The sequence below is a fragment of the Camelus ferus genome, chromosome 28 (assembly GCF_009834535.1).
Source record: "Camelus ferus isolate YT-003-E chromosome 28, BCGSAC_Cfer_1.0, whole genome shotgun sequence".
In the NCBI taxonomy this organism is placed as follows: Eukaryota; Metazoa; Chordata; class Mammalia; order Artiodactyla; family Camelidae; genus Camelus; species Camelus ferus.
Window position 1 is genome coordinate 5,493,379 of NC_045723.1, and position 26,406 is coordinate 5,519,784.

The following is a 26,406-nucleotide window of genomic DNA, read 5'->3' on the forward strand; positions in this document are numbered from 1 at the left end:
ATGTATTTGGTAGACCATGCTCATTGAATATCCATCTGCCCATTTGTGGAATTACTGGATAAATGCCTGTCTTCATTTCCTGGTCTCCCTTGCAGTTAGATTAGGGACACATGGCTTGTCTGGCCAATGTACTGTGAGCAGGAAGTGAGATGAGATATGTTTCACCTCCAGGCTGATGCAATCAAGGACCAGTGTGTGCCTCCGTCATTGCCAACTTCCCCTGATGCAGCAACTTCGGAGGTCATGTGTCCCATATGTTGTGGTTAGAAATGCATGAGGTGTGGCTGCTAATGCATGAGATTAAAACAACCTGCATTTGTGTTAAGTTGCTGAGATTTCAGAGTTTATTTGTTACTGTGGCAAAACCTAACCTATTCTGATTACAACTGTATCTGAGGGTCCTTCCTTTCTCTATCACAAACTTCAAAGTATGATGCACTTTTTCTCAAAATTCCTCTTTCATATAATCAATTCCTTCTTGGACAGAAGTGTGTCTAGATTAGCATTCCTCTTGCCACATTCTTCGGCCTCTGGGAGATGAATTTCCCAATAAAGCAAATCAAGAACTTAATCAGATGCTTTCATTTTGGCCAGATATTCCAGATATAAACATCAATTAGCTGTGAAAACAAGATAGCCAATAAAAGTTGGTACTGTCGAATGAACATCCCAGAAACAAATCATATAATTACATTAAAAATCTAACATTTATAGGGTGCTTTACAGTTTTTCAAGGCATTTTTTTTATAAACATAAATATAAGCATCTAATATGATGTGAGACTGACTTATTATGCATGCAGATGGTCCTTTGCAAAGGTCCTATGCTTAATGCATAATATTCTCCCTTCCTTTAGTATGAACTCCTGGCTGCTGGAGAGGATGGACCCCTGATTAGAGCAATTCCGGCCCAGGGTAAGGAGTGGCCAGTGTGACAGACAGTGTACTTCAAGAGAGTTAAGTCTGGCTCTGACCTATGGCAATTTCCACACATCCCTGGGCTTTCCTTATCTCTAAAGGGAGGAAGTTGTGCTGGATGATGGCTAGGGTTCTTCCAACCCTAACTGTCCAATCCATATTTCATGATTACCCTGAACATGTCCTTTTTCTTCCTCTGGGCACCTCTGTGCTCTTGAAATTTTATGTTCGTATAGTGGAGTCCACGCTGGACTCATTCCTTACTGTCCTTTTGTAGACTTTCTCAGCCACACGTACAGTTGAGTCACAAATAGATACACGCTTTTCATGACTTCAGTGGCAAATTTGATTTGTCACTCTGAGTAGAAACAGAAATAAGTTCCTCTTCTGCTGCAGAAATATAGGACAGTTGCTGATAAATTAGAAAGAAATGGCACTTTTATTCCATCTGTTAAGTGGTGATGACTCAGACTTGTTTTCTAGAAAGCTTGAGATACATGGAGGGCCATTTGGGCCTTCAATTACCATCAAGAAAAGGAAGTTTAAGTTTCTGAATCTGAAAGGTTGGACAAGTTTTGGAGTGTTCTGATATAAAAGGAACATCCAAGGAAGAAATACTGTCTTAATTTCCCCTCTCCTGGATTCGTCCATCCAGGGGGTCTACCATCCAGTGCTGTTCCCCATATGCCACTATATCCCCTGCAGGGTTGCTCAAAGCATGGTGGCTCACCTGGGCGAGAAGGAGCAGCCTGAGAGAGCCTCGACTCAGGAGCAGAACCTGGAGGCGGAGAGAAGCAGGTGTTCCTATAGCATACTTCCATGGAACCTTCCTGAAGTCATCTTGCCAGGTCCATCATGTGTTAAGGCATTGTAGTGGGAGCCACAGGGAAGAGGTGGCAAAAAACTCCACTTGCCCTTAACAGGCTTGAACTTGTGGGCAAGACTTGTGCAGATGACGGTAGAACAAGCGGAATAAAAGAAGTGCTGTGATAGAGACAGGAGCAGACCGACGGGAAGAGAGTGACTGAAGCAAACACAGAGAATTAGGGAAGCCTTCCTGGAGGCTGCATTTTAGCTCTTGAAGAATTAGATTTAGGAGGTGGAGAGTAGGTAGTCCAGGCTGAGGAAATTGGGTTAGCAAAAGCGTAAGGCATATTATCATATTAAGTGAAATAAGTCAGACAGAGAAAGACAAATACATGATATCACTTAAATGTGGAATCTAAAAAAAATGATACAAATGAGCTTTTTTGCAAACCAGAAATAGACTCACAGGCATAGAAAGCAAACTATAGTTACCAAAGGGGATAGGGGTGGTGGGGTAGGGATAAATTAGGAATTTGGGATTGATATATACACACTACTGTATATAAAATAAAGAATAGGACCTAATGTATAGTACAGGGAATAATAATAACAATGTATATTCCATGTCTTGTAATAATCTATAATGGCAAAGAGTCTGAAAAAAATATATAGTTTAATCACTTTGCTGTACACCTGAAACTAACACAACATTGTAAATTAACTATGCTTCAATTAAAAAAAAAAGCATAAGACATAACATTTCATGTCTGTCTCTCCTACTGTGTGGCCCTGGGCAAGTTCCTTAAGTTTTAGAGCTTTGATTGCCTCATCTGTAAAACTGGGCTTGTAATTCTTACTTCATAGAGTTTTGGAAGGATTAAATGAGATTGTGTTTGTAAAAGTGTTCAGTTTAGCGTTAGTTTCTTTTTCCTTCTTCCCCAATCCATCATCCTCCCATCTCTCCACATTTGCCCAGGCTGTTCCCCCTTTAGGATTCATTCTCCCCCCTCCTCCATCCATGTAATTTGGATCTTTCCTTACTGCTCCAGGTCCCTCCTTGACACAGAATGGAAAGCATAGATTTGCTGCAGGGAATGTCAAATCTGACTAGCCAAAAATCAGGTTATAGTCAAAGGAATTCTGAGTAGAATGCAAGCTTGTCTATAGTCAGTTATAGTAGGCTGAAATAATTATTAAAAGTTATCAGTTCATTCATTCTTTCATAGAAGATGGGGATCTTTGATCCAGGAATGTGTTTGGAGCTGAGGAATGAGGTGTGATTAAGAGAAGCATGGCCTGAGTCTCATGGAAGAGTGTCTGCTCCCAGGGACGCCATGTCTTGCACATATGGTCACAGTTGTGGGTGGTTATTAAGAGAGGGGTGGTATGGGATGCTATGGAGCTAGATACTAGGTGGGGGAGGGGAGCACATAATCTAGTCTGCAAGGTCACAGAAAGTCTCTCTGAGAAAGCAACATAATGGACAGGAAGGGTGGGATTTAGGCAGATGAAGGACAGGTAGGTGTAGGGAAAGAGATTTGTGTCTTGGGCAACGAACAGCATGTGCGTAGACCCCGAAGTTAGAAGGACCAAGCTGCGTTAGAGAAACTGAAAAGTGGCCCGTCTGGCAGAAGTCAAAGGAGTGAGGGGCAAAGTGGCATAAGATGAGGCTGAAGAGCAGGCAGGGCCAGGTCACAGGCAACCTTGTAAACAAATTAAGGACATTGGATTTATCCTGAAGGCAGTTTTGAGGTGTTTTTAAGCAGGGGAGTGGTCAAATCAGATTTGTGTTTTCAAAAGATCTGTAAGAATTCTGAAGGGGAGAAAGCAAATGAGGGGAGAAGGCTGTTGGATCATCCAAGTGAGAGATGAGGATGGTTTGGACTTGGATGGTGGCCATGGAGATGGGGAGAAAAGGATGCACTTGAGTTATCAGAAGGAGGCTCTACACGACTTGGTGATTGGTTAGATTTGGGGTGTGAGGAAGACAGGTGGCACCAAGGGAGCTACCCACTTGGATGGTTGACGTATGTGAGTTATACATATTCCGGGAGGAGCGGTGAGGAATAAATACCAAAGCACCATTTTCTGAGAGAAATGGTGGCAGACGTGGAGAAAAGGATGTGGAGTGGGAGGAGCCCGTGAGGCGAATCCAGTAGGAAGTGCACCCATGCGCTGAGAGCTCAGAAGACCGTGGGCTAGAGCTGGCGATGTGGAATCCTTAGCAATGGGAATCTTGAGAGTGGGTGAGAGAGTTGGGGAGGCACACCTAGCAGTCAGAAGGCAAAACTCAGGAAGTGCAGGTAAGGGGACTGGGAAGCAGAAGTCAGGGAAGTAGGGCAAGCAGGGAGAGTGTGGTGTCCTTCAAGGGAGCGGGCTCTGGTCCATCCACGCAGAGATACAGCTGGTGTGCCGCGCACGTCAGTGCAGCCGCAGCCGTCACCGGCTCACCTTTGGTGGTGCTCATTGCTCCTTCCAGCTTGCTCTGACCTGTTACAGCGCTTTCATTTTCAGTCTCCCCGAGCCTCTTCTGCCTCCAGCTCTTACTTGACTTAGAGGAAAGTATTCTGATCAAATCTTTGGTGCAAAATTTCCAGGACTGAATAGGGTGCAACTTGCAGACATTTATGTCTCTTAAAAGAAGAGCTTGGAGAAAGCCAGGTCTTACTGGGGCCTGGGAGCTGTGCTTTTGTGAGGGCTACTGACCCACTGAGAAAAGTCAACACATGGGCATCAATGTGTGGTGTAATTTAAAATTTTACAAATTAACATTGGGCATCATAACACTTCATTCAATACTTGTATAAATATCCCTAAATCCAGTTAAGACTAGAGGTGAAAGAGGAGAGAAATAACAACTGAATAATAAAAATATATTAGAGAGGTAGAGGGCTTGTGTCGGAGTCAGGAGAAAAGATGGGAACGGTAGGCGGGGGTTCCCAAGTTGCGGCGGGCCTCGCGCAGTATAACATCTGGACTTCGTGAGCAAGGGGGAACCCCTGGAGCGTTCTGCGCAGAGCGATGCTGTGACGCAGAAAATTCTGACTGTGATTGTTAGCACAGGAAGTGAGTGAAGCTGGGAGACCACTCTGCTCCTCCCGGTGGAAGGGGAGGAAGGCGCTGTCTGAGGGGCAGTGATGCGACCAGGTGGAGGGACCGAGCTGAGATGCCCGAATGCGGAAGGAGGGACTGACGTGATGGGTCAGCGGTGTGCAGAGAGAAGAAAGAGGACTCTGGGCTGACATCAAGATCTTGAGTCTGGACAACAGAAATGGAGAAGTCTGGAGGAGGAAATGGTTCGGGGAGGAAAACGATGATTTAGGCTCTGGACAGTTTGAGTCACCACATAGGGTCGGCTTAACTGATAGAGAAGCATTTCCTGAATTTCCCCATTTTGGTTAGTTCTGCTTTGTCTGCGGTCCCGGGAATTTCTATAGACTGGAACCAGTGGCCTTGCAGAGTTTGGAAAGAAGGAATTCATAGAAATAAAGTGAAAAGTGAAGAAGTGACGTTTTTCTTTATCTCATAGGTTTGTGGGAGGAGACAGGATCCTCTGACTGTCAGTCTAAGATGTCCTCAAATGCAGCCTGAAAGGCAGTGGATCACACATAAGAGCCAAACTTCCAGTATTTAAAACCAGAGGGGGAAAGCATAGACTAAGTAATAAATGGTGTTTGGGAATTAATAATTTCCTTTGAAAATATAAAAAATGAAAAGATTGCCTTCTTTTCTTCTTACCAAATTCAATTCCAAATAAATTAAAGGCTTAAACATTAAAAAAATGAAATCATAAAATTACGAGAAGAAAATAAAGGCAAATATTTATATCATCCTGGGACTCAATTTCCATAGGATAAATTTTTTCTGGCTAAATTTCTAAAAGTGGAATTCAGACTCCAAAGGTTTATGGACATCTTTGCCAGACTGTCCTTCCGGGAAGATTGTGTCCCTTGACCCAGCCACCAGCATTGTATGAAAGTGTCCATTTTCCCATACTTTGGCCACTGCGCACAATTTTCACTTTAAAAAATTCATTGATTTTCTGTTAATGAATTTTACCCTTTTTGATTTTTTACTGTTAGCTTTTACGAGCACTTCATAAAATAATAATGCAAGCTCTTTGAGACAGAGGCGGCAAATTTTTTTTTTCCTTTTGTTCTGCGTTTTAGCTACTGAGCCATATCTGTATGATCCCGTTTTTATAAAAAACAAAAAAGACTGGCTGGATGTATATCAATATGTCAAGAACAGAAATATTTTGGATTTTTGATCACAGATGTTTTAAATTTTCTTCTTTGTGCTTTTCTTTATTTTAAAACATTTCTATAACAAACAAATGTTACTTTTGTTATAATAAGAAAAACATTTAAAAATGTTTAAAAACATTTAAAACATTAAAAAAAAAGTCTTCCCTAATTGCCTATGAAAATTTTATGAAGAGATCTTCCTCTGGCCTTCATTTCTTGGGAATTTTCTCTTCTGAGGTCCTGAAAGGGGGGTGAGCACACACCCCTCTTTTTGTTGGACACCTTGGTGGCTTTTTGGGTGGCAGACCCCTGTATAAAGGTCCTTCTAGTCTGTTCCTCGTGCTCAGCGTTACTTAATATTCTGGGAAAGCTTCTGACCCAGCCCTCCCCACTCTAATTGAGCCAGGCCCTAGAACTCATTATTTCATTACCATCCACTTGCATTGTCTCAATGCAATCTCTGTTAATGTCTAATCTGGCATTTCCTGTCTCAACTCTTCAGTTTCATTAAACACAAACTGTAGAAGACTCCTAGTTTGTGACCATACCTTCTACTGTTTAGAATTCTGAAACTGTGTTCCTAGTCCAACCTCTTCCCCAGGGCAGGAGTAAGTACTGTCAGTTGCATTTCCTGCAAAGATGAGGCTAATTCAAGAAGTGGAGTGGGGTACCTGTAACTTTGTTTAGCAGCCCACTCTGTGTTGTTAAAATAGTCTCCCTTTTGGTGAACCAAAGCCTGTAAATGCCTCTGTGAGTCCCATCTGTTTATCCAAGGTGTGCCTTCAAAGATGCACAGAGGTGCGGACACCGCAGCAGAGCTCTTGAGGAACATGGAGACATCGCTCGTGCGTGGCCCCCCCTCCCCAAGTCTGCTCTAACTGCCCCTCTCCCAGCTTGTCTCTCAGACCCCTCAGTGACCTGGTTGCTCTCCTCAGTGAAGCCTCAGCTCGCCCATGGCCCTCCTGAAATACTCATGACCCCGAATCCTCCAGGCGTGGAGGACAGTGTGGGCTGCGCTTTCTGCTCCTCTCCAGTGGAGCAGAGGTGAACCGCATTTTTCTTCTTTTAAATCCTTAGCAACTTTGTCTCTAGAGGCAAGGCCTGGCTAAACCATTCACGTTAAGGATTGGGTTGAGGAGGACTGAGATTATCATGAAACTGCAACTCTATTCAGTTTGAGGGGGACGGAGCTCCCATATGCAGGGGTCTTGAGTGATTAATGCATCTGTAGGGAACTCCTTGCTTCCTTTATCATTGCAGCAAGAAGAGCCCGACCTTGCAGCCTGACAGACAAACGTTTTCTATCATCTGAAATGGGGTAGCCGTGCTTTCCTTATGAGGTAGTTGGGGAAATCAAACAAAAGGTGAATTTCCTGGTAACAAAATCAAGACTCAAAAATATTTAAGTTCCCTGCTTTTGCATCTGATGGAGTCCTTAAAATCTCTGGAAATTTGCATCTCTCATAGGAATGAAATTTCTCTAACGTAATATAGCAAATTCTTCTTCACTGATACGTATAATTTTGATCACCTGTAAACGTTTGCAATTCAGTTACTCTAATGTTCTCATTGTACAGATAAAAAAAAAATTGAGCCTCTGGGAAGTTGAGTGAGTTGCCCATGGCTACTTACCTAATTTTTGACTAGATGACGGACTGGAACGAGAGTCCAGGCCACCTCCTTACCAATCGCCTACTCTGTCTTCTGATCCTCACTGTCTCTGTGTTTGCGTCTGTGCCTTTGACTAGGCACAGCTTAACCCGTGGGACTACCAGTTTGTAGCTAATTCCATTTACTGAAAAAGACTGATCAATCAAGCAACAAGTATTTCCAGACTTGGCGCCATTCTTGGCACCAAAGAAGATAACATATCTCCAGACTCTTTAGGCCTCGTTACACACCTATAAGAATGTCTAAAATGAGAAGGACTGAGCACACCAAGTGCAGATGATGAGGATGTGGAAGAACTAGAACAAATGATACAATTACCTTGGGAAACAAGTTGACAGTGTCTTAAAAATTGAAACATATGTCTACCGTATATCTACTGTATATGACTCAGACTTTCCACTCTTAGGTTTTTATTTACCCAAAGGAAATGAAAACATGTGTTTATACAAATACATGTCAGGAATATTTACAGCAGCTTTATTTGTCATTACTAAAAATGGAAGCAACTCAATGCCATCAGCAAGTGAATAAACAAACCGTGAGACATCCACGTGATGGAAAACTGCTTGGCGACGAACGGAATGAATGATGCACACAACAATATGGATGAACCTCGAAATAATTATGCCGAAGGAAGCCAGACGCGAAGGAATACATACTGTACGATTGCATTTATATAAAATTCTAGAAAACGCAAACTGATCTGTGGGACTGAAAGCTCCGATGATTGTCTGGCACTGGGGTTACACAGGGGCCTGAGGAAACTTTGGAGGGCAATGGAAATGTTCATTATCTTGATTATGGTGATAGTTTCACTGGTGTATGCCTATGTAGAAATGATCAAATTGTCTGCTTTCAATGTGTGCATTTTTTGGACTGTAAGTTGCATGTCAAAAAGCTGTTATAAAAGACTATACGGAGAAAAACAAAACGAAGCAAAAGTTTTCTGGGCCTCATACTGTGTGGGGGTAAAGGAATGACAAAAACGTAATTTCAGTTTCCCTGGCTCTGCTCCCTTCCGGCCAAGAACTCGGATTCCCACCCCGCGTCTGACCCAGCTTGTCTTGGACTCAGAGCTAGCTTTGGGGCTATCTGACAGATAAATCAGCCTGGCGGCTGCAGTCCCCTCATGGCACTGCCCCTGCTGTTGCTGACAGTGGCCTGTGATGCCTCAGGAGGTCACAGCCCTGGCCCTGCTGCCAGGGGCCAGCAGCGAAGGCTGATGTCCACACCGGAGGCCTGTCTCTCCGGGAGGGGCTGTCCTCTGAGGACCCGCATGTGGACAGGCCCCAAGGCTATTCTGCATCCGTGCAGAGGAGGGAAGACCACATCCCTGCCCCCTGCCCCTGTGTCCCGGGGACTGTTACACCCACGCCCCACGGAGTCGCTGGTGAAATACCTTCCCCAAGGCCCTTTCTGGGTGATTCCCGTGCCCGAGGGGAGGCGCCTACTAGAGAGGATGCCACCCTGTTACCTCACACAATTCCTTGCAGATTCTCCTGCCCCCGCATACAAATCAGCTCATGCCAATGAGTGACTTCCTGCCGCCTGCCCCAACCACTCAGCTGACCTGCCTGGACGAGTTGTCTCCGAGCACCTGGGCGACCTAGGACTGTGCCTGGCACGCGGGTTCGATCTGGCCGGCAAATCCCAGAAATGGAAGACTTTCTCTGTTTCCCATTGCTTCTTCTGAGGCTCCCAGTCAGGGAGGAAGGTCAGACAGAAGAGGGAGGGGAAAGAGGAAAGAGTGAAGGAACAGACATGCTCCCCTTCCCAGAGGCACAGGCCAGGCTGAGCAGGCTTAGAGTTAGATGTGGGACTGGGGTTCTCCCTCCTTCCCCCCTCTCCAGCTGTCACCACGAACGTTTTCGAACATTCAGACAAGTTTAAAGAAGAGCACGATGAAATGTGTCAGCCAGGGAAAGGCAACGACTGTATGATATCACTTATATGTGGAATCTAGAATACAGCCAACTAGTGAGTGTAACAAAAAAGAAGCAGACTCACAGGCGTGGAGAACAAACTAGTGGTTACCAGTGTGGGGAGGGGGGCAACACAGGGGTGAGGTAGTGGGAGGTACAAACCGTTGGGTGCAAGATAGGCTGCAAGGATGTCTTGTGCAATGTGAGGAACAGAGCCGATATTTTGTCATAACTGTAAATGGAGTGTAATCTTTAAAAATTTTATTAAAAAAATTTTAAAAATTAAAAAAGTGAAAGGATAGCACCATGAACATCTGTATACTCATCTTCCTAAACCAGTAGTCCTCAGTGTGTTGTCACATTTGTTTCACACACACACAGGGACAGGCTAATGTTCAATTATTTTCTCTTTAATTGCTCCCTTTTCAGAGTGAGGAATTGGTGTCCTGGTCACACATGGGACTGAAGTGTTGATTTTGTTTTGTTTTGTTTTTGCTTGACTATCATCTCTGCTTACAATTTTTGTTTTTATCGAAGTATAGTCGGTTTACAATGTTGTGTCAATTTCTGGTGTACAGCACAATGCTTCAGTCATACATGAACATACATATATTCCTTTTCATAGTCTTTTTCATTATAGGTCACTACAGGGTATTGAATATAGTTCCCTGTGCTGTACAGTAGGACCTTGTTGTTTATCTGTTTTATATATAGTAGTTAGTGTCTGCAAATCTCGAACTCCCAGTTTATCCCTTCCCACCCCTTTTCCCTCTGGTAACCGTAAGTTTGTTTTCTTTTTTTTTAATTATAAAAAATGTTTTTACATTGTTTATTGATTTATAATCATAAGTTTGTTTTCTCTGTCTGTGAGTCTGTTTTTTGTTCTATAAATAAGTGCATTTATGTCATTTTTCTAGATTACGCATATAAATGATATCATATGGTGTCTTTCTTTCTCTTCCTGGCTTATGAAGTATTGATTTTGAATTTAAGTTTGCAGTTTTGACTTTGACTGGGTGGGCTACCTTGGAAGGGAGTTTTAATTACTGAAATGAGACTGTTTAGAGCTCTTCTTCTCCTTTTTAAACTTAGTTTTAAAAAATAGTACAGTTTTATAATTTTTGTGTATGTGTTTAAAGTCAAAGCTCTACATGTAAAGAGTCAAGTGGGTCTATAAGATTTGTTAAATATAGAAGATTCTTATCTCCTTCTCCCACCTCTCCTATTTGCTCTTGAATCCTTATTTTGTAATGACATGCTTGCTTTATTACTTCTTGAACTTTAAGTTTTAGGTATTGACAGTGATATTCCCACTTTGGGAAATGAGGACTTTGGTTCTGTGTCCTGCCCCAAACTGCCCCCCAACACATTCATTTTACCTACTTCCCAGTCCTCCTGATACGGTTACATCTTTGTTTTCTTACATCAATAGCAAGTGTTTATATTATGATAACATGTCAGTGCTATTCAGAACTGAGCCAATTAGTAAACTAGGTACTTTTCCTTTCCAGTTCAATGTTTTATTTCCCCTTGAGATAATAAAGTGATATCATACGGTATTTTTCTTTCTCTTTCTGGCTTACTTCACCTAGAATGACTATCTCCAGGTGCATCCATGTTGCTGCAAATGGCATTATTTTATTCTTTTTTATGGCTGAGTAGTATTCCGTTGTATAAATATACCACAGCTTCTTTTCCAGTCATCTGTTGATGGACATTTAGATTGTTTCCATGTCTTGGCTGTTGTAAATAGTGCTGCTATGAACATTGGGGTGCATGTATCTTTTTGAATTAAGGTTCCCTCTGGATATATGCCCAGGAGTGGGATTGCTGGATCACATGGTAAGTCTGTTTTCAGTCTTTTGAGGAATCTCCATACTGTTTTCCATAATGGCTGCACCACACTGCATTCCCACCAACAGTGTAAGAGGGTTCCCTTTTCTCCACAGCCTCGCCATCACCAATATCTTCTTATATCTTGGTTTACTCCCTTTAGTGGCTTCTTGGGAAAAGAGTATAGGGATTCTAGGGGCTGGAGCCAGGAAGAAACCTTTAGGTCTGAGGCGTCAGGACCTCAGTTAATGGGAGCAGCCTGGAGGCCAAGGGGGGCTTTGTCGATGTTCCTTCCTCACATAGGGAGGCCAAGTGGCTGATGGGTGACGAGGTGTGGAGGGACATCCTGGGGCGGGCTTGGGAAATAGGCTTAGGGAGGGACTACAAAGTTCTTCTTGGTGAGTTTTTTTCATCCCTAACCTTAGAAAATGGAATCTGAGGCCTCCTGAGAGTGGAGGGTGGGTGGAAGGAGAAGGGATAGCTGGGCCTTAGGTCCTGCACAGCCATGGGGCCGTGGCCCTGCTATCTCTCAGGGACTCTGCTGAGGTCACTCCAAAGGCCAGAGACTCTTAGCCCTGCCAGATGGTAATGACCGAGGGAACCTTATTATAGCATTTACTTCCTTTTCTTCTGATGAAAGTTTAAAGGTCACCATTTCCTCTTAACAAAGGAAGTTCCACAAATATTCCATTTCTAGCCTTAGAAATAAATAGCCAGACATCAAGATTACTGCAAACTCCCTGAACTGGGGAATTCCCAAGGAAGCGGAGGCAGAATCCTGGGAGAGACAGAATGAATTCGGAGTGATTACTCAGTAGCTGGAGCAGCAGCAGGGACCAGAATTTCCTCGCACGTGTCTCAGGCTCTCATTTGCCAACTCAGTCTGTAGGTATTTCTATTGATGAAAAAAGAAAATAGCTGTGGGTGAAGAATTCATTTTTCCAACACGAGCCTCCACCCATGGTTGGCTGGAAGGCCTGTTGTACCTTTCCCTGGGATGGCAGATGCAGGTGTCCCCGATGTCATTACTGGGAGAGGGGAATGCGTGGGCATCTAGGCTTGAGTTCCAGCCACTCATAGTAGTTAACAGCTGAATGTCAAGTGTGTGGACATTCCACAAACTGCATTTGGATCCTAAAGTGACACTTGATGAGGCCTCTCAGTAGTTCTGGGGCATCCCTCCCCTCTTTGGGGCAGGTAAGTCCAAGCTCACTTTCTATGGATGGAGCCTTGGTGGTCAAATGTGAGTAATGGAGTCATCCTGGAGCCTGGGGAGTTACATGACAGTCTCACATGTCATTCTTCACTTGTCCATGTGATAGCTGTGGTATCAGGTCCAAGGTTAAGTCCTTCCTACCATCTCTGGGGGAACAAAATTCCCCTTCTGGGCTGAGATGTTTCTATTATAGAGAAGCATTTTTGGGGGAGACTAATATATTATTTCCAGATCCTTTGTTTTAAAAATGTAGACATCTTACTCGGGTGAGATAGCTTGGTGAGTCAGAGCAGGATCGGAAGGACCAGTACAAAAAGAGGAGGGAAAGGCTGAAGGCATTGAGTATGACTGTATTCAGTAGGGTAAAGGGGAGGAGGCTGAACAGGAGGAAGAAATGGTTTCACCTTCACCCACCCCTACACCCAGCTGATGATAGTCATATTGTACTTTATTAAAACAACAAAGGTAATTGGGCAAGCGCTCTCTTATGTTCGCACTGCAACACCAAGTCCACCTGCCTTTGTTTCTGTTACAATGGAAGAGGTGTCCCTGAGGACAACCCTCATCTTGAGCTCTGGCTTTTACCCCCCCACTGCCTGCTCAGGACCCTTCTCTCACCTACAACATCCACTCCTCCCTCCCTCCCAGGTCTTTGCCCAAGTGTCTGCCCTCATGAAGGCATCCTCCCTTGACCCCCCTCCCTCTGTGGCCACCACCGCACTTCTCCGTGCTCCTTCCCAGAGGGCTGCACTTCTCCCTGCTGTTTCCACGGCTGCATCGCCTGCTCTTTCTCTGTTCCAGTGGGGTTTCTGTGTCCACCAGTCCTCTGAGACTCTCATGCCAAAGTCACCATTGACTTCCATCTGGTCTGTCCTCATCTGCCCCCGTCTCTCAGCAGCACCAGACACGGGTGGCCACACCCTTGTTTTTGAAATGCTTCCTTGCTTTGGTTTCTGGGACGCCTACTTTCCCTGGTTTCCCCCTTACTTTTCCTCTGCCCCTGGCTGCCCTTTTCAATCACCTTTGCAGGCTCTTCCTCTCTTGCTTCTCGGTCTGGGCATGTCCCAGGCTCAGCTCTGTGCCTACCTTCTTCTCTTTATTTGCCCTCTGTTTGCTGTGCTTCCTAAGCTTGTATCTCCAGCCTGCATATCTGTCCAAGTCTTTGTCATCTTCACTTGAATATCTCATTGGTGTCTCAAATTATACATGTCCAAAAGAGAACCCTTGACTCATCACCTACTTTAAACCCGTTCCTCTCGGGGTCTTCTTCAGTAAATGGCACCAAGATTTACCTAGCTTCTCTTATGAAAACTCTAAGAAGTTATCTTTGATTTATGTATTCTCCTCATTCCCACATCCAGTCCATAACTTTACCCCTAATTAGTATCTACATCTTTTTCTTCTTTCTTCGTTCTCCACTAGGGAAGCTTGCATGCATGATTGTCCAAGCCTCCACCATTCCTTGGATGGAGCAACAGCCTCCTAATTGGTCTCTCAGCTTCCACGTTTGCTCCTGGACAGTCCATTCTCCACACAGTGGTTAGAATAATGTTTAAAAAACATAAATTTGGTAATATTACTGTTTGCTTAAAATCGTCCAGTGGTTTCTCAATAATCTCTAAGTGGGTCCAAATTCCTCGGTACAGCTTACAAAACCCGCGTGATGGTGAGCCTTGTCTTTTTCTTGGTTTCACCTCATAGCACTCAGTGGTGTGCTGAAGCCACTTACACCTGCTCATGAGATGGCTGTGCTCATCTCTTTCCAACTTCGCTTTTAGTGACGTCACGTTGGTAGCTTAAAGTTGGCCGTGGTGGAAATATTTACACCTTGGAATTTGGAAAATGCTACAAACCAATACTTTTGTGTTTTTTCTTCCTCAGAGGGTCAGTTGTTAAAACACCTCCTATCCTGCCACTGATTCTCCCCTTTTTCATTATAATCTAGCCACGCTGGCCTTCTAGCTTTTTCTTAATCTCATTCACTGGTTGCTTCCTCAGGGCCCTTATGCTTATGTAAATGTATAGTTCTGTCTGCCTGGATTGTTCTTGCTTTCCATGGTTGATTTCTTCTTATCATTTAGAGCTTAGTTCAGAGACATTTGCTGGGAGAGGACTTCGTTGATGAGCTTCCTTGACGAACCCCCTTCTCAGTTCTATCACATCACTCTGTTTTATTGCTGACACAGCATTTCCCTCTAACTGAAGTAATTTTCTTACATGGTGACTGTCTGTCTCCCCACATTAAAATATTCCCTTCTAAATCTCTAGCACCTGGTACAGGGTCTGGCACATGGTTGGTACTCACTAAATATTACTGAGTGAATAAATGAACTTCGTTACATTCTTTATCCTCTCTGGGCCTCAATTTCCTCATCTAAAATGGGATCGTTGAGGTGATGTCACCAAGATGGTTAAGGAGCAGACCTCATCCCCTGTCCCACTCCCCCAAAGATCAACAATTGGATAGCTGTCCATGAACAAAAACAGCTCTAAGAGAACTCTGGAGTCCACCCAAGAAACTTCAGCAAATCAGAGGAACAAAATATCTGAGAATAACTACGCAAAATGGGAAGGAAGAACAGTTTCATTTTGCCTGCATCATCCTATCCCTCGAACCAGCATCACTCAGCCTTAGAAGGGAATTCCCCAGCTAGAAAGAGTTCCTCTTACTGGGAAGGGGAAAGCAGAGTCAGCAGCCCGCTCCCCGAGCCTTTTGGGGCACTGCATGAAGGACCCACTTCAGTTTCACCCTCCCTGGAGATCAGCAAAGCTAGACGTATAGAATGGCTGTTACTGGCTTATACAGCTGGGCTTACCTGGAACTAGCCCTCTAACTGTACACCTGCACACATCCAGCCCAACTCCCTTCACAAGCCTCCACTGCCATGCCTGCATCCACGGGGAGACCCTGCAGCCACAGGAGTGCATGCCAGCAGCCAAGGCCCTGCAGCTGGCTCAGGCCACTGCTGCTGGCTGTGGCCCACCCCCCACCCCCTTCCCACATATATGTTTGCAGTTTGGCCCCTGGCCACTACATAGGCGTCTACATGCACCTGCACTTGATGCCCTGCACCACTAGACCTAGGGTCACAGCATGCTCCACCCACAAGTGAAGGTCTTTCCTTAACAAAGTCAGCCCATAAAGACTGGGAGAGGTGACTGCTTCTTCAAATGCAGACGCCTGCACCAGGCTACAGGGATAGCAAAGAGTCAGGGAAGCATGATACCACCAAAGGAGCACAGTAAACTTTCCATAACTGACTGCAGATGTATGGAGAACTGCTCAAAGAAGTATTCAAAAACAGTTGTTCTAAAGGTGCTCAGAGAGCTACAAGAGAACCTAGCTAAGTAACTTAATAAAATCAAGAAAACAATACAAGAACAAAATAAGAAGTTCAACAAAGAGATGAAAACAAAAAAGAGCCAAACAGAAAATTTAGAGCTAAAGAATACTATAACTGAACTGAAGAATTCAGTAGAGAGCTTCAACAGCAGAGGATCAAACAGAAGAATGAGTCAGTGTACCCGAAGATAGATCATTTGAAATTATAGTCAGAAGAGCAAATAGAAAGAATAAAAGGAATAAAAGTTTGTGGACTTACAGGACAGGCCAATATTCCTAATGAATATAGATGCAAAAATTCTCAAGAAAATGTAGCAAACTGAATTCAACATCACATTAAAAGGTTCATACACTATGATCAAGTGGGATTTACCTGTGTCATGCAAGGGTGTTTCCACATAAATCAATGAATGTGAAACACCACATTAATAGATAAAAGACAAAATATATGATCGACATTTAACAAAAATCTACATCCTTTAAGAATAGAACTACCATATGATCCAGCAATTCCACTCTCGGTATATATCCAAAGGAAATGAAATACTATCTTGAAGAGATATCTTCACTCCCATATTCATTGCAGTTTTATTCACTTATAGCTAAGATGTGGAAACAGCTGCCCATCAATGGATGAAGGGATGAACAAAATATGGTACATACACACAATGGAATATTACTCGGCCATAAAAAGAAGGAAATCCTGCCGTCTGTAACAACATGGGTGAATGAACCTTGAGGACATTATGCTAAGTGACCTTGGGGTTGCTACGCTAAGTCAGACAGAGAAAGACAAATACTGCATGATCTCACTTCTACGTGGAATCTAAAAATTTCAAACTCATAGAAACAGAGTAGAAAGATAGCTGCCAGGGGCTGAGGGTAGGAGGGTTGGGGAGATGTTGGCCAAAGAGTGCACAGCTGGGGCTTCTCCTCTGCTCAGTGGCCATCATTGCCCTATTGGGAGTGGGGTCAGGTCCCAAGTTGTTGAAGCAGAAGCCCTGAGGATTGGGTCTGACCTGGCTTAGTTCCCTTTAAGTGTGTGCTCTCCCTTCTCCCAGCACGAGACCCTCACTCCAGAGGAGAGCTGGAGCAAGAGGGGTTGCTGTGAGCACTCGAGGTGGGTCAGAGCTTGGGCCATGGTGGTCCACAGACAGGGATCAGGGCTACCTCTGATGTGCTGCTGGTGTAAATGGCTGTCCCCACTCTGTTCAGATGCCACTTCCGGTCTGAGCTGCCTCCGTGTCTCAAAGTTGAGCCACTGCCCCAGTGCGGAGCCGTGTCATGAAGCAGTCAGAACGGGAGTGTTCACTTGGCTCAGGCTGGGTCGCGCACTGGGGCGGTCAACCACTAGGACAATTTTCAGTCTGCTCTTCCTGCTCTGCTTTGGGACCCAGCAAGCATGCATGCACACATTCCTCACAAGCAGAGTCCAGGCTTCCCACAGCCCTCCGGTTAGTCCCACTGGCCCTCCAGCCAGCCAAGGGGGCTCGTCTTCTGTGTGTTGGACCCCAGGGCTGGGGTGCCCGATATATGACTTGAATCACTCACTCCCCAGGAGTATCTCCGCCCGTGTAATCTCCCTTTTCCTCTGAGTCCCTTCCCAGGGACACAGGTCCTGATCTGATCACTTCTTTCCCCTTCCTATCCTGTTCCACGTGGATCTTTCTTACAGCCTTGGTTGTGCAGGAGTCTTTCTGCCAATCTCCAGCTGGTTTTCAGTGAGAATTGTTCCACATGTAGATGTATTTGAAAAAAATAATTGTTGAAGTCTAGTCAATCTACAATGCTGTGTCTATTTCTGGTGTACACCATAATGTTTCAGTCATACATATACATACATACATTCGTTTTCATATTCTTTTTCATTATTGATTACTACAAGATATTGAATATAGTTCCCTGTGCTATACAGAAGAAATCTGTTGTACATCTTTTTCTTTTGAAATGTATTTTTGGTTTGTTTGGTTTTTTTGAGGGGGAGGAGGTAATTAAGTTTATTTCTTTTTTTTTTATTGCTTTTTTTAAATGGAGGTACTGGAGATTGAACCCAGGACCTCATGCATGCTAAGCACGCTCTCTAGCACTGAGCTACATCCTCCCCTCTTTGTAGATGTATTTTTTATGTGTTCATAGTGGAGAGGTGAGTTGCATGTTCTCCTATGCTGACACCTCGATCTCCTTTCATAAGTGGGAAAAATAGCGTGGGGAGGTTAAGTGAATGGTCACGGGTCAATCAGCAACTTTATATGAAAGCTGGGAATCCCAGCCCAGTGCTCGTAACCTCTGTGCCTTGTGACTAACGCTGGGCATTCTGCGGGGAAGCTGAAGCTCTGATATTGGTGCACCCTCCAGGTAGTCCGCAGTGGCTAAAATCAGTGTGTTAGTGACGAAGGGAGCCCAAGTCAGCGCGCTGGGTGTGAGGCTTGGTCCTTGTCTCATCCCAAATCACAGTGCAGTTGGAACAAGTCATTGCCATTCTCTGTGCCTCAGCCTTCTTTTTCTTCTTAAGAGGGAGGGAACAGTGGGGTGAAAGGAGACATTCAACAAACCCTTTTTGTCTTGTCACAAGGGTTGGGGTGTGACCAACTGGCCACATCGCCCACAGAATTAAATCCAAAGTATACTGCGGCATTCTCTTCCTTCCAAACACCAGTCTTACCTTCCACACTAGCCATGTCCCTCCCCACCGTGATGACAACTACCTTTGTCCCCTGTATCCCTCCCGCCACCTTTGTCTTTGCGAATATTTCACCTACCCTATGTCTACTAATAGAAATTCTTCTTGTTTTTCGGGGCTTAAATTTCACCTCTTCTGTGAAAACTTTCTTGAATCTCACCCTTGTCCCCACCCCCCTAAACCAAAAATTATGTTTATTTCCTTTTGCGGCCGGGCCTGGGCTGGGATAGCTCTCACGGTATTTACTTAACATTGAGACCAAATGTCCTAGACTTCACCAGCCAGAGAGAGAAGCATCTGCGTTACGTGGACTCCTGCCTGGGCTTGCTGATGCGCAGCCTCTGCCTTCTGGCCTAGTCTCTCCCCGTGTCTCAGGAATTTCCCAGCTCATGGCACAGCCTGTGAGCGCCGGGGCAGGTCCACGCACGTTTTTGCTTCCTCTCCTTTGCATGTGGCTTCCTTGAGCTCTGGGGGTTCCAAAGCTGCTGCGCAGTCTGTGGGTTGAGTAGGGAGGGGCTTTCTACAGTTGTGCTGTCCTTTGTCTTCCCATAAACAGCATGAAACACAGAGACTCTGAACAAACAGCTGCCTTGATCTCTTGTCTGACTTTCTCCCCACTATGAGGGCTCCAAACCAGCCTCTCGGGCTGAGCAGAGCATGGATGTACCATATCTTCACCATCAGATTTGTCTTTATATATATAAAATATACATTACACATATATACCGCATATTATGTGTGTATATATGTAATGGATATACATAATACATATATTGTATATGTATTACACTTCTTATATCTCTCTATATAATTATATACACAAATATATATGCTTATCAAACCGAATCAAATTGTTTATTTTGTTATTTGCTTTTATTTTCATCAAACACTATAAAATGAATATTTATCCACATCATAAGATAGTTTACTTCAATGTGATTTTTAATGGCTGTATAATATTTCACCATGTGGATATACCAAAAATTATTTAACCAGTCCTCGATTCTTGGAAGATCAGGTTATTTTCATTAAAAAAAAATTGTTTGAACATTACTCAAAAGTAAACATCTGTAAAGTATGTAAAATTTCTTGCACATCCCTGACTTGTTCTTATAAGTAATATCTCTGGACTAAAGGAGAAGTATTTTGAGGACTTCAGATACTATCGCCCTTGAAATCTTTTATTCAAGGTTTATTACACTCAGCATGACTCAAGGTTTGGGGAGTACAGGAGGAGGTGGAGACAGCGGGCCCCTCCCTGTCCCCACAGACCTCCCTGGGTGAGGTTAGCGAGTCAGGACAGGTGGAGCTTGCCCCGACACATCCTGCTTCCTGCAGTTCCTTCTTAATTTGCTCAGCCCAGTCTCATTTGCAAGTTTTTTTAATTCCAGGCGCCCTAGCACTGAGGATGGGTCGGGGCTGGAGGAATGGCCGTGGAACCTCTAAAGCCTGGGGAATGGTGGGGCAGTCTGGTCCAGATCAACCCAAGAGATTTCTATTTTAAAGGGACAGGAAAACATTACTGACATAGACATTGTCGAAGTATAACTTTTAAGATATTAAAAATATAACTCTCTTACAAATATACAGGAAACATGTCAAAATTCTATTTAACTCAGTATTGGGGAAACCAACAAAGCTGGTCAAAGGAGGATATGAGAAATTCATATACACACGTGTATATCTATATCCATAGATAGATACAGATATACCTCTACATATACAGAACATCAGAGGAATAAAGAATGCTGGAATAAGATAGCAAAGTTAGATACAAACTGGGGTAATAAGATCATAACAGTAGAAGTCACCATTTCTCCTGGACAGAAATAATTTGCTGTTGTACTGGACAAAAATTACTCACCACTCATCCATCTTCTGCAAGTCAACATCTAACTCTACAGCCTCTGGGCCTTCATCAGTAGTAAATAGTACATTAAACACAGGTACTTGCCTCCAAAGAACGGGTGAGCACATTGGCCATGGGATCAATCTGGCCTTCCGTGTGTTCTTGTAATGAAAATGTACTGGGACACAGCCTGTCCATTTGTTACCGATTGTCAGCGGCTGGTTTCACGCTATAACAGTGGTGTTGAGTAGTTATGACGGAGACCTTGTGGCCCTCAGGCCTAAAAGATTTCCCATCTGGCCTCTTCTTGAAAATATTTGGTGAACCCCTGCCTTAGAACATCCAGTGCCTTTCAGGCAGGCTAGTTAGACCCTGAAAAGCTGCAAATAATTTGTTTGCCCTTTTTCTGTGTATTGGATACATTTTCTTCACATCATGTTTTAGCCTTTTTCTTCTTATCCCTGCCCTCAAACGGGGCAGTTCTGCCTTACTCAGTCCAGTTGTTTAGACTTGAGTGATGCCAGTCTGTGAAGAGCAAGGGGTCTAGGACACGGGGTAGGGATTTTAACAGGGAGCCTGGAAGAGAAAGAGTGGAGGCAGCTGAGAGGGAAATGGATGTAGGAGGAAAAGGGCATCAGAAATGTTGCTTAGGCTCTGTACTTTTCATGGGGTTCGTGGAAATAAACAAGAATCTGAATTATGTGGAAATTGCTTTTTTGTTGCCAAAGAGTCTCTGTGTGTGTGTGTGTGGTGGGCGGATGTTTCCCCTACTGGGACTCAGCCCTGAGACTGAGCAGCAGAGTTGTCCGTCATCAGAGATTAAAAGCAACCAATGAGGATGAAGTATTGAAGGACTGTTAGGATGCTGGGAAGGGAGAGGACAGCACAGCTTTCCAAAGACCACTCGGGGTCTTCTGACTTGAAGAGTTGCAGAGGTGAACTGACTTTCTGTGATCTCAGTTAACTTTTTTTTTTAAGGTTCAAGAGTTGCTTGTGTGCATAGAAAAGCATTTAGAGTTACTTGAGCCTTAATTTAGCTAGTGAACTATTACAATTATAAATTAAAAAACCCAAATTTTCTTAATTAGCTCAAATTACAAGTCTTGCTATTCTAAGGCTAATTTTTGGTCTAACAATGAGAAAAACCACTTTCATTTCTTAAATGAATGCTCAGTTATTTCATTGTTTACTATATTAAATCTCAATATTTACCTCTCTTTTCTAGCATAGTTAATTGCAATTAACTTAACTTTTCCTTAAATATTTTAAACTACAAATTTAATATATCTACAAATTTAATACATGATTCTTTCAAACAATGCCAGGGCAGACTTAAAAATCTAATGAGCAAAATATTTCTAAGCACCTAAGTTACACTCCCCCCACAAAAAAAGGCAAATTAAAAAATGTAGTAAATCAGGCTTTAAAAATTCAAACACTTTTTACAAACAGAATGAAATTTTCTATTCTTCCAAGTAAAAGCAGAAGTCTAATATCAATTACACACTTCAAACTGGAATTACAAATTTAACATTTCAAATTCTTTAGTGTCTCAATTTCTTTATACTTGTTTCAGGCACATTAAATAACAAAGACAGGTTACTAAAGGAATCTCAGAATTGATGTCTGCACAACACAAAAGAGGTTTAAAGCTGTGGGTTTCATGTCCATCATCAGTTCTATGCTTTTTTTCCCCTTTAAATAATTTTCTGGTGTGGTAAATCCACTTAACACAGAGACAGAGACACAGATCACAGATCAGCCATCTCAGATGGCTCCTAGGTCAAAGATTCTGACCCCGAGGATCCTGAGTCAAAGATTTAGGAACTTGATTTGGGTCATTGGCTTGAGAATCTGAGACAGGGTCAGTGGCCTCTTCTTGGATAACGCTGACGCCAACCACAGGGTAACACACTCAGCCCTTAGTGTTGGAGTCGGGCTGCTGAGTCAGTGGGAGGCCTTCAGATCATGCTTTTTAGCTGTGAATCGGTTTCACAACTAAGCCCTACGGACATCTTTCAAATGTCACCCTTAACGCAATTTTTATGTTAACCACTTTCAACTTTTTCCCACCTGTTGCAGTTAACATCTCTCATTGCTTTATCAGACTCGACTGATTTCTTTACTGTTGATGTTTCTTCCTCCCGTACAGTTCTGTACTCATTGTATTGATTAATGGGATGCTTTAAAGTCTCTTTATTCTTCTGCATTTCCTGTCTGTGAGGGCAGAAAAATTCTCATTTGCCTGGGATGGCCACTGCTCACAGCCGTCCTGTGACAATGAATAAGAGGAGATGCCTTCCAGACTCTTCTAGACGTCAGCAGGACCTTGAAGGGGTTGTAGGTAAAGCATGACCGCACTTGGAGTTTGGCAGAGGATGATTCCAAGAGAACGTGCCAGTGGCCTGGGCAGCTCAGCCTGTTTGATCTGAGAGTAAGAGCTGGGCAGAGAAAATGGTCTTGCTTAGGGAGCTGGGAGAGGAAACCCAGACCCTGCAGGAATAGTAACCACCAGGACCTAAATCAGTCCTGAGCATGCTCTGTGCTGTCTCATTCAGGATACAGGAGCAGGCAGGAAAGAGCTGCCTCGTATGTCTACTCCAGCAACTACTGACCTACTTGCATCTGTCCCCGTGCACGTCACCTCCCTTCATCACCTCCCCTATGGGCTACTCAAGGTTCTGGCTCCTGTGAGCTTTTCTTTCTTCCTCCTACTGATTGATTCATGTAACCCTACCAATGTGCTATTACAATTCTCATCTTCATAAAAATCCTCTTTTGATCCCACAGTCCCCTCCAGCTCCATTTCTCTGCCCCCCTCACTCCCACTTTTATTTTGCAGCAAAACTACTCAAAGGAGCCTTGTCTACTCACTGGCTCCCCTTCCTTGCCTTTCATTGGAACCCATTCCAATCACACTTTTGTGCTCAGCTCTGTCCTTATTTTTGTCATGGCCACACACCACCTCTTTCTTACCGGGAATCCAATGGCTGAGTCCTTATGAACTCAGCCTCTCAGCATCGTTGGACCTGGGGGACCTCCTCCTTTACCCATTTTCTCCTGCCATCCTCTCCCTCTCCTGATGTTTCTCTTACCTCACTCATTACTCCTCCTCAGTCTCCTTTGACGGCTTCATTTCTTCCTTCCGATCTCTCTATGTTGTCGTGCCCCGGGCTCAGTCTTTAGCCATTCTCTCTTTCCCAGCTCCACACTCTTGGTAGATAGTCTTACGTGACCCATGGCGTTATATGCTGTCCACATGCCATTTACTCCTGAATCTGAATCTCAAGGGAGATTCCAATTTTATATTCTCATGGCTGTCGAATAGGGATCTCAAATAAAACTTGACCCCAACAGGACTTTTGGACCCTCCCTCCCCCCAGCACGTTCCTTCCCAAGGCTTCCCCATTTGCATTAAATACTCCCATCTTCCCAGTTCATCTGCTCTCAAACCTGTTAAGTCCTTCTTGATTACTGTCTTTCCGACCCACATTTACTCCCTCAGCCAGTTCTGCTGTCTCTATGCCCAGAATACATCCCTCCCCACCTCCTCTCCTGTTACCCTAGTTCAAGATACCATTATCTCCTGGGTCCTCCACTGCCACAGCCTCCTAACGGATCTTCTTCTTCCACTCTTGACATCCTCTCCTCCTGCTGCCAGGGTCCATTCTTCTCAAAACAGCAAGAGTGATAAAATCCACACGAGGTCATCCCTCCTGTGTTTAGGAACCTCGCATGGCTTTGCATCACAGCCTAAGTCGGAACTCCTCACGCAGAGACCTGCCCTTGCCCGCCTCCCTGTCCTGCTCTGCAGCCCTCTCTCCTTTGCTCACTGTGCTTCGGCCACACTGGCCTTCTTACTGCGCCACCAGTGGGGTTCAGAGCAGGCCGCCCTCAAATGTGCCACTTTGGCATATTGACTATTTTGAATTAAGGGTACTTTGGAAGCAGCCAGTGCAAGAAGAAGGCTCTGACCTTCCTTTGTCCCCCTGAAAGCAGGAAATAAATCTCCCATGGGAGGATATCCTACCTACAGCAGGATAGGAGGCATTTTTATGGCCAGAGAGAAAAAATTCAAGGCTTAGAAGCTGTATAGACAAACCTTGTTAGTAGTGTGCTATCTCAAGCAAAAACTCCTTTGTTTTGTCAAGTTTTCACAGATTTTTCTTTGTCTAAAAGGTGTAAAAGCTGACTGCTTTGGTTGCTCTTTGAGCCTCATATCTTTGGGGTTCCTGTACGTGTGAAACTAAATTTGATTGTTTTTCTCCCGATGATTCTGTCTTATGTGAATTTCATTATTAGAGCAGCCAAAAAAGGACATAGAAAAGTAGAGGAAATTGTTTTCCTCCCCTTCACCTCATTCACACCAGGCCCATTTACAGCTCAAGGCTCCCTCCCCTTGGCGTGCTGCCCCCCCAGAGCTTTGCAAAATCGGTGCCCTCCCGACGTTCAGATCTCTGCTCGCCACCTCCCCGACCACCTCATCTAAAATAGTACCTCTCGTTGCACCCACCTTTTATTCTCTATCCTATACCCTGCTTAGTTGCTTTCCTATCAGTGATGATGAACTGAACCACAGATGCTAGAGCTGATTACCTGACCTGACCTTCCTCCACCCCCATCATTACAGAGGAAGAAAACAAGCCAGAGGTCCGAGTGGCCCCAGGCCTCCACTCCAGCCTCTTCCCCCGCGATTGTGCAGCAGAGCTTGATTCCGTACTGTCGCTGCCATCACTCTTGGTGTCGTTTATCCAGTCAAGAGAACACAGGGCAGCAGCTGCATGAGTGGTAGAAAGGAGGCTGCGGTGACCTGCACTTCCCATTGTGCATTTGCCCATCTCCTAGCTCGAAAAAGATGAGAACAGCAGGCTTCCTGCATGTTCCGAGTCTTAGGAAGCTGCATTGCCCTGGGGTATCAGAGTCCCTGTGGAACCTGTGGAACAAAGGGAACCTCTCGGTGTCTGGGGAAGAACCAGAAGGACTTTTGCAGCTCTGGTGGTTTCTGTTCATCTTCCGGTAAAATGGAAATAGGACCTAAATAACTTGCTGGCTAATAAATCATTAAACATAGTTTTTGATGATAGATGACTATGTGATTTTTGGCAAGTAACTCAGAAGAAGTTCAAAGCATTGAGTGGCATTGCTATGATAAAATTCCTTTCATTCCCATCTATTTATTATTTAAATGTGCAAGTTTCTCCAGCACTTGATTTAAGAAATGTTGAGCCTTCATTCTAATTATGAATAATATATAAATATATGACATCATTTTAAAAAGCTCTGCCTCAAGATACATTGCTAATAAAAATTTAGATATGTATATTATTTTCATCAGTTGTGTACTAACAATAATTGTAATGATGACTCAACCTACACCAAGTTTTAAAAACTTCAGCATCCCATGGTTACATAAAAATATAATAAATTAAGTTTTGATCAACATGTATTTCTATTTTCACAAAGAAGTATCATAAGGTGATGAGTAAAGTGCTTTTAAGTGTAGTAGATATTACATTAGTATAAAATTTCATCTAGGATATGATTGGAAATATCCAGTTCAAGGAGAGAAATGAATGTACATTTTCTGACTGTTGAAGAATTTGTTCATGTTATGTTTAGATGGATGACAGTAGGAAAGGGTCACTATGGTATTGAGATTTCATTGGATGCATTTACAAAAGTGACGTAATAGTTTTCTTTTAAAATGTCTAATTTACAATATTCCAGAAATGAGAACATTTGCAATGAACTATTTAAAATTGTGATGAAAAATGTTAGATTTTAACATAAAACGTGTGTGTTGGTGGATGGTGAGGTCACAGTGTTTCAAAATTCTTGTAGGTGATGTGTAAGCTGAAATGTCAGAAGACTGACGTTCTACTAGGATTAGGGCCCTGGAAGGCCTTTGGGGAAGGGAACTG

General features: G+C 43.8%; 1 protein-coding gene across 3 annotated transcripts in view; it reads left to right on the forward strand.

Annotated features, from left to right (window-relative positions):
• IL37 (interleukin 37) overlaps positions 1 to 26,406 on the forward strand; it is a 108,667-nt gene that overhangs the window by 23,805 nt on the left and 58,456 nt on the right. The window lies entirely within an intron of this gene.